The sequence below is a fragment of the Poromitra crassiceps genome, assembly GCF_964638095.1.
Source record: "Poromitra crassiceps genome assembly, chromosome: 11".
Taxonomy (NCBI): Eukaryota; Metazoa; Chordata; class Actinopteri; order Beryciformes; family Melamphaidae; genus Poromitra; species Poromitra crassiceps.
In genome coordinates this window covers 24812939-24821996 of record NC_139643.1, presented here as the reverse complement: position 1 = coordinate 24821996, position 9058 = coordinate 24812939, and positions in this window count along the sequence as shown.

The window sequence follows — 9058 nt, the reverse complement described above, 5'->3', positions numbered from 1 at the left end:
TTTGTTTCAAACCTAGTCTGACTCAGGCTCTTAGGGGTCTGCACACACCTTATAGCCCCTCAGCAGTGTTGGCCACAGTTAACACAATGAAAACAATAAGTACTGTGCTGTCACAGGAAGTGTAAAAACAACAGGAAGTAATTGGCTGACCCCTGCGTTGGAACATAAGGTGAATTTGGTCCAGGTGAATTTTAGCTAGATAGCTTATCTCTGTCTTATTTTAAGAGTGGAGTTAGGTGAGCGCAGAGTACTGAGGAGAGCAGCTAACCTGATTCAGAGTCACTGCTATCAGAAGTGCTGGAATCACTGCTGCTGCTGTCACAGCTGCTGCTGCTGCTGCTGCTGCTGCTGCTGCTGCTGCTGCTGCTGCTGCTGCTGCCAGAGCTGCTGCTGTCCTCGTCCTCGCTGTCGCTCAGGCTTGGGGAGTAGCTCGAAACGGGCACGGCCTCAACCACCTGCACAGAGTGACATTGTTACATCAATAAGCTTAATTTGCATTTAGACAAAGCAATTAAAAAATGATCAAGTCTCATGCAACACTCATACTGTAAATTCAAAAGGCATAATGAGCCCAATCATCTTCCTTACCCGCATTCGTTTCTCCGGTGGGGGAGCAACGGCCGGCGGAGCAGAGGCGGACTCTGGCCTGGTCCTTTTCAAAGGCCTAGCACTGGCCTTGCTCACCTCGGAGGAAGAGGAGGACGCGGGCGGAGGGGTGCATGTGGGACGGGATGAGGAGGGGTGAGACGAGGACGAGGAGACAGACTCTGGCCCCTTCCTGCTTTTATAATATTTAATCAGCCTCGCCCAAGCGTCAGCATTGTTCAACAAAATACCCTAAAAACAGACAAATCAGAGTTCATTAGTAATCTCTTTCAAATTGAGTATTGAGATTCATTCAGAATAAACATCGTAGTACTCTGGAATTGCAAACTGTGGATTAAACAAAGCCAACCTTGCTCGCCTTGGAGGAGGATGATGAGGAGGAAGAGGAGGCCACGGGCGGAGGGGTGCATGTGGGACGGGACGAGGAGGGGTGAGACGGCCGGGGGTGAGACGAGGAGCAGGAGGAGGGGTGAGACGGCCGGGGGTGAGACAAGGAGGAGGAGGATGAGGAGGAAGAGGAGGCAGCGGGCGGAGGGGTGCACTTTTTTCCTGTGGGACAAAGAAAAATGTCAAACTTCAATCCAAAGTAAAGAAAATATGTATTTCATGAAACTCTCAATCTAAAAAAGATGCATTGGTCGAAAGAGCAAGTCAAGTCAAGTCAAGTTTATTTGTATAGCCCTAATTCACAAGCATGTCTCAGAGGGCTTCAGAGAGAATATGTCTAGCTAAATATAGCTGACAAGCAACGCTTTAAGGGAACGGGAGGGAATTGCACTTACTGCTAACACTCTTGGAGCGTTTCCTCAGACACCTCATAATGCACCTCTGCATCTCCCTCATTGTAGAGGGCTGAAACGTTGTAACGTCCACCTCAATCTCCTCTGGGCTCCTTTGCAAAGGGGTCTCCCGGGCCTCAATGATGGCCACCACCTCCCACAGCTTGTCAGCAGGCACCTTCATCATGTCCATACTGATCTGCACCCTCTCACGGTAAGACATCGGCTCAGCATGGCCGTTGAAGCTCTCGTCGTCACATGGGACACTCCTAAACAGAGTGAAGCGTAATTATCCATATGAAATTATGCAAGTCATGGATTGCAAGAAAAAATTGTTGGGGAAGTAATTCAGTATGAGTCTGAAGTCATCCCTTTAATTTTGTATCAATGCAAAGTTAAACTTATCTATTCTGCCCAATAGCAGATTTATAATGTAATTGACATATTTTAGTATATAAGCATGCTTTTGCAGTTTTGTAGTTACAATGTGTAATGTAATGTAATGTAAATGTAATGTAGCTTTCAATGGGGACAGACATGATGTGTGAAATGATTTCAAATGTTGTAAACTGTGATGCAATTTGACCATGTACAGGTATGGAGAAGTGAAGGTACCCATCTCTGACTCAAATACCTGAATTTGCCTCTAGTCTTGACAACCGATGAAACTGTGGCAATAGTGCCATGGTACAAATCAAGAGTTTTGAATGTGTTGGGTTTAAATATCAAACAACTAACCTGCTGGAGGTGTAGCCCGAGTCGTGTGACCAAGGAGAGGAGGCAGAGGAGCCATGAGAGGTGGGGGGCCAGTCCAGGAGCTGAAGACTGTAGGAGGTTTGTGCAGAGCAAAAGGGGATGGTCTTGCTCTGACGAATCTGTTTCTAACAGAGGAACAAAAATAAAGACATATATAAGCGATCAATTATCAATACATTTTCACTCGGCCAAGATGCTGCTGTCAAAACAATATTGCTGCCTCGCTGTAACCAATTGAGTTCAGTTGGCAACAAACAGCAACGAAATGCAAATAAACTGATAATAGCGTGAAGACATGGCTCACATTACACACACGCAAAGAAAAAAAAAGGCTAACCGTACATCTTTGGTAAATGACCTACTGACGCTATTCTAAAAAGGGTGACGACCGTTAACATCAAAGCAATATGCACGAAAGCATATTGCTTTTATGTTAACTCAAAGCAATATGCACGAAAGCATATTGCTTTTATGTTAACGGCCGTTACCCTTTCAGAAACTAGGTCGTTCACGGTTAAATGTAAACATTAACCAGACAATAATTACACTGGTTGTTAGCTACTGCTAGCAAATTAACGTTAACTAGCAAGTTGTACCTGCATGCTAACGTTAGCTTTTTTTTTCTCTCTTTTTACAAACGCTTGTAGCTACAAAATTTGGTAGCAACGTCGAATCTGGCAATGTTATAAATGTTTGAATCCAGATCTTCCGTGTCAACTGATTTAATTGAGTGTAAGACTTTGCGGTAGCTAGCGTTATGTTAATATTGCTAGCCAACTGCGCTGTCTTGAAGTGGTTGACATTTGCCCACTTACTAAGTTAACGTTAGGTTCTTGTGTTAAATTCTTCCCCCAAATATAACTCGGAAAACATTTCGGAGCTTTGTAAGTTATGTAACCATCAAATGTGCTAGAATTACCTTGCTTGCGAGAAAATCCATCTGTGCGCAGTTATCGTGTAGACTGAGTCGACTGAGTAATATAACTGCACTGAACCTGGACGAAACAAGATTCAAACTTGACGGTGAAAATTTGATTGACATCTCATCCTCCAATAAGCAGGTGGCAGGGTGGGCGGGGCGCTGGGAGATGAACAGTCATGTGACACTCTTGACCTGTCGAGAAGCCAGGGTAAACACAGGTGCAAGCAAAACACTAATGAGGGTTTCCAAATTCCAATCATGGAAGTTGGAAACCCTCATTAGTGTTTTGCTTGCACCTGTGTTTACCCTGGCTTCTCGACACAAAATGGCCCCCGTGAGAAGGGTCTATTCTCACGGGGGCCCTGTTCCAATTTTGTTTGTAAATGTTTAGTCTGATTTTTTTGTATAATGTACTGATTATTAATGCCAGACTTTGTTTATTGGGGAAAAAAAAAAAAAAAAAATCTCACAGGGGCCATTTTGTGTCGAAAAGGCAGGGTAAACACAGGTGCAAGCAAAACACTAATGAGGGTTTCCAACTCCCATGCTTGGAATGTGGAAACCCTCATTAGTGTTTTGCTTGCACTTGTGTTTATTCTGCCTTTTCGACACAGAATGCCCCCCCCCCCGTGAAAAGGGTCTATTATATCCCCCCCCTTTATTTTTTGTGGTGTTGTTTTTTGTGTTTAATGCATTTTGCCCATTGCAGACTGTATTTACAGTATTTGATTTGAGTGTAGGCCATATGTCCAAGTGAGAAAATGTATTTGATGCTTCTTTTTGTAGAAAAAAAATCACAGGTTATATTTTGTTCTGTATACACTATTATATTATTATATTATATTATATCTGTATATATTTTGTAATGCATGTTACACTGTATAGGCTATAAATTTGAATTACATTTTTGTTTAATCAATAAACGATGTGTGCATACAGTATGAGGGTCCTTGACATGAAAAGACTGGACTTGGTTTGCACTCTGGATTTTGCGACCTTTATTTACTATCAGAACTCTGATAGTGACTTACAGAGCAGATTTCTATTCATAGCATTTTGAGCACAATGCCTGGGCATACTGCTTTCAGCTGCTAAACTCAAAGTAATGAATTGTCATCAAAACAAAGAATTAGGAGACATCAAGTTGTCAAACTGTCCCATAACCAGAAGGTTACAGGTTCAAAAGCAGCCATGTGTACGCAAGTGTCTCGACCTGCTTATGGTAGGTCACTCTGAATAAGAGCATCGGCTAAAGATACAGCATGTAAATGTCTTTAATTATCGCTAACTAAAATCAGAAAAATACAAATTGGTATAATCAAACATTTGGTTTATTTGAAATGTTCATTAAAACGGTTTCATAACAGTATACAGACTGTTTTGTATTCATATTACTGCACAAAAACAAGCTTCCATCTTCAATACAGTATGAAAGTACATTTAATTTTTTTTTTTTTTTTAAATAGCACCTTTTCTGTGGCAGGTAAACATGGAGTCATAGAAACACAACAACTTTCCCTATAAAAACATTATGTACAATAATAAAACAAAGAATGGAGAGAATAGAGTCCAACTGGAACATTTTTCTTCAGCCTTATTTATGGCTCAAATAAAATTAACATAAATTGTAAAAACATCATAAGTAAAATATAAGTCAAAGATAAGGCAACATCAAGTGCAGTAAAAAAGATTGTCAGTGTGTGTGTGTGTGTGTGTGTGTCTGAGTGTCTGCGTGCGTCGAGATACTGTCATCTTTTCAGGAGCCTCCGTTTCTTCATGACAAACCTTACGGTACTGCTCTGAATCCTGGTGACTGAAGCAAGAGGACCTGTACAAGGAACAATAATGACACATTTCAGCAAACAAGTCAGAGGTGGCATTTTCATTAGAATGTAAAAATGTATTCATAAATAAATCAATACACTAATTAGCTTGTCATACACAACTGTCAACTGTAGGACTCGCCCAAAGGTGAACTTGAGATTAGACTCAACTTTCAATTCTGACAGCACTTCACCCATTCATTCCCCCAAGTGAAAGAGTGCATCAGTGTGTACATCAGGCCATGTATCTGGAAATACCTTGTCTTTTCAGGAGCCTCCATCTCTCCATTGCAGTCCACCCGTTTCCTCTTCAGAGACAAGTCGGTGGTACGAGTACGACCGTCGGGCGAACCCTCGGAGCATCTGAAATCTACAATGAGACATTTTTACAGAGTGTCCTGCAAATGTATCATTCATTTAATTGTGTCCATGTCAGGGTCGTCCAGTGACTTACCTCCTCTCCCATCATTTGCCTGCAATGGACTGTCCAGCACAGGGGGCAACAGTGGCTGAAAGGAGGGAGAAATAAGGTTAATCAGTTGGCCAAAATGCCTCAGCACATGTTCAGCACCGCGGAGAGCTCCACAGTGGAGCAGAGAAGCGGAGAATCAGCCAGTTAAATCTGGAGCAGCACACAGGTGAGCAGAGTTTGAATCAGCCGGTGAAGTGGACTATGACAACCCTCTGGGGAGAGAGAGGATAGGCTGCATGCCAACTCTGAGCGAGGCCTGACTCAATGGCCCCAGTCACACAGGGTATTCTGCTAGTCACTTTGAATTGAACAAATTAAAATGGTCGTACTAATAACACTTTACTATAACACTTCACACTATACTATAACACTTTTTAAAGTCTTTGTGAGAAAATGATAAACTTGAGGGACGAGACTCTCGCAATACAACATGCCTTTAAATATTTGAGCATTTGTAAAGAGACACTAATGAAGAACTGCCACAACTTCACTTTTGATTCAGACCAATTCAAATTCTAGATGAGAAAATGACCCTAGTGATGCTTCTGTCTAATCTTTCGGTCCACAATTTGTCAAATTTAAGGCCCAGTTCAGATGCAGCAGTCAGTCGCACTGTACAAATCTTGTAATGTCCATTTGAATGTCACAGACAATTAGTGTAGTTCATCAGAAGTACCTTAAGGCTGCTGTTAGACTGGTGTCGCACAATTCCAGAAGCAGATGTGAGGGGCAGCGCAGACGAATCTGTTGAAGAAATAAAGTAAAGTAAATTACCCTTAACACAATATGTGAGGAGCACATCGGTAAAACACAGATACAGACAAATTGTACATTTTCAAAATATTTATAAACCACACACACAGGCGCGCGCGCGTGCACACACACACACACACACACACACACACACACACACACACACACACACACACACACACACACATCTCCTCCTCCCCTCTCTTCAACATCTGGAGAGAGGAAGGGAGGGGGAGAGAGAGAGAAAATAAAAAAAGCATTTTAATTGATCATAATTTAGTTGGAGAGAGGAGAGCCTCTCCCAATCAGCAGGGAGAAGTCTTTTCAGTTTGGGTCCCCCTCTTCTTCCTCAGTGTCTGGTTTACCAACAGCACCGGCTGCAGGGTTCATCATAACCTGGGGCCCCAGACCACAGAGGGCCCCCGAAAGCTCAGGGTTTGTATGTACATTTGTAACCTAACTGTATATTGTAGCTATATTATGTACTATCTCAGCCATCTTCATGCTATGCTATGTCATGTTGTGTCATTATGTCATGTCATGTCATCGTTGTTGCTTGCTGCTTACAGTAGGCTGAAACTGAATTGCCCTTCAAAACTAGTCTGAATCTGAATTCAATAATTGCAGTTGCAGCCGGACGGATTTCCTTGAGGTCCTCCTGGGCAAAGACAAGAGTGAGGCCCCCTGAATCCCAACCCATCCTTTCTACTACTAGGTGCAGCACAACCTTTTCTCTGAAAGAGTCATTTACTTACCAGTCATTTACTCAGAGTACTCGCCGATACCAAATACCCATATGGTTACTACTTAGGTTGCTGGTGTTTTATCATTTCAGATTCTCCCCTCCTCTCTTCAGAGTTCACACCTCAAACCTCCCATGCAGTCTGTTCAAACTGAAATGCAGGAGCGCACACAACAAAAATGATATGATCTTATATAGTCTATTATGCAAACCCAATGAGTCCTCTATAAGTTTTTAGCTCTTTTTGCAACTGCTGCGCCTGTTGCTTCATGCACTTTTTATACCCTTTTTTAAAGTTTTGTTGTGATGCTTTTAAATGTCCATTTCATTCTCTTCTTTTATTCTTTTATTTTCCTGTCAACCATTTTATGTGAAGCACTTTGAATGGCCTCTGTGTATGAAATGTGCTATACAAATAAACTTGACTTGACTTGACTTGATCTCTTGGCATCGGCTCACTTCACAGATGCTGAGTGTAGCCTCCATGTTAGCCTGCATCGGCCCCCAAATGCACCCCCCACGTTACCATGAAGTATAGGAGCTGAACAAGATGCAAGAGTTTAGTTTTGAAGTCAATCATTTAATATTTCTTCTAAATTGATCATAAAGAGGCATAATAGTTGTTTAACACTTTTGTGGGGCGCTCTAAAGTAGTCGCCTATCTTTCCCTAATGATACAGTAATGCCGCGTTCCATTTGCACGTCACCTGAACTCGGATTTCCTAGTCTGAAATTCGGGGGAACCTCACCAACCTCGACCTCAAAATCCAAGATGGCAGCTCCTGCATCAACAGTAGTGAAAGCTGTATAGCCCGAATACACTGTTTACTAGCACTTCTGTCTTATTGTGTCTCATTAAAATCAGTTGTACACACAGTACTGTCTAACTTCTATCTGTGGATATGTTGCTACGGTGTTTGTATGCGCAAAATACCGCAAAATAATGCAACCGGTATTGCTAACAATAACTAGCCTGGCTAGAGCTAACCCTGGCTGGTTTTCTGACTGTTTTACTGGAACGCTGTCAACTCACGTGTGACGTCATTCCCAGCTGCATGGGACTTCCAAGTTCCGAGGCAAATGGAATGTCTGCCCTTAGGCAGATTCACAGGGCACTGAGCCGAATGGTGATCACTGGAAGTGCTGGAGGTGGGGAAGTAGCCTAGGTAAACCCAGCCACCACGTGACCTGCTCTCTCAGTTCCCAGTCACTAGTGACTGAGAACAGGTCTGAGAGCAGGTCACGTGGGGGATGGGTTTACCCAGGCTAGTGGGGAAGGGGGAGGGAAGACCAGGTTTGCCCTGGGGGCCACAGCATAATAATCCAGACCTGCTCTCCTCTCTCTTCCTCCACAGCAGGATAATCCAGACCTGCTCTCCCTCTCTCTTCCTCCCTCCACAGCAGGATAATCCAGACCTGCTCTCCCCCTCTCTTCCTCACAGCAGCAGGATAATCCAGACCTGCTCTCCCTCTCTCTTCCTCCCTCCACAGCAGGATAATCCAGACCTGCTCTCCCTCTCTCTTCCTCACAGCAGCAGGATAATCCAGACCTGCTCTCCCTCTCTCTTCCTCCCTCCACAGCAGGATAATCCAGACCTGCTCTCCTCTCTCTTCCTCCCTCCACAGCAGGATAATCCAGACCTGCTCTCCTCTCTCTCCCTCCACAGCAGCAGGATAATCCAGACCTACTCTATTTTTTATTTTTTTTACAAGGAAATCTAATAAATCGTGCAATGCTGCCACCTTCGGAGCACAAAACGAACTGCAGTCACATTCCACAAACAGAAATGAATGGCTTTTGCTTATTAACATAGCGAACTAAAACAAAGTGACGATGCTATTTAAAGTACATATTGACATACCTGTACAGTGAGATAACACACAACCAGCAGGTCAGCACTACTGCGAGACGATCGGCAACTTGCTCCAACTTTGTTCAAAAGACAGAAAACCCCACATTAACAAGCTAGTCGCACCGCAGGTGCAAATGCGTGCGTTTTCATCACGTTTCAATCAGCAGTAATGCATTTTAGCGAACGATCAGCTAACCAAAGTGTGGTCTACCTGAGTTACAGTAAGACACAACGTGATGCTGAGGACTTTTCCACACTGTGTGATGACTTAAATGATAGTTTTGACAGCTTTTACACGGAGCAAGGAGCAGACCAACTTACCCACAGACAGTTTGATGTAGTCTTTCTGTGC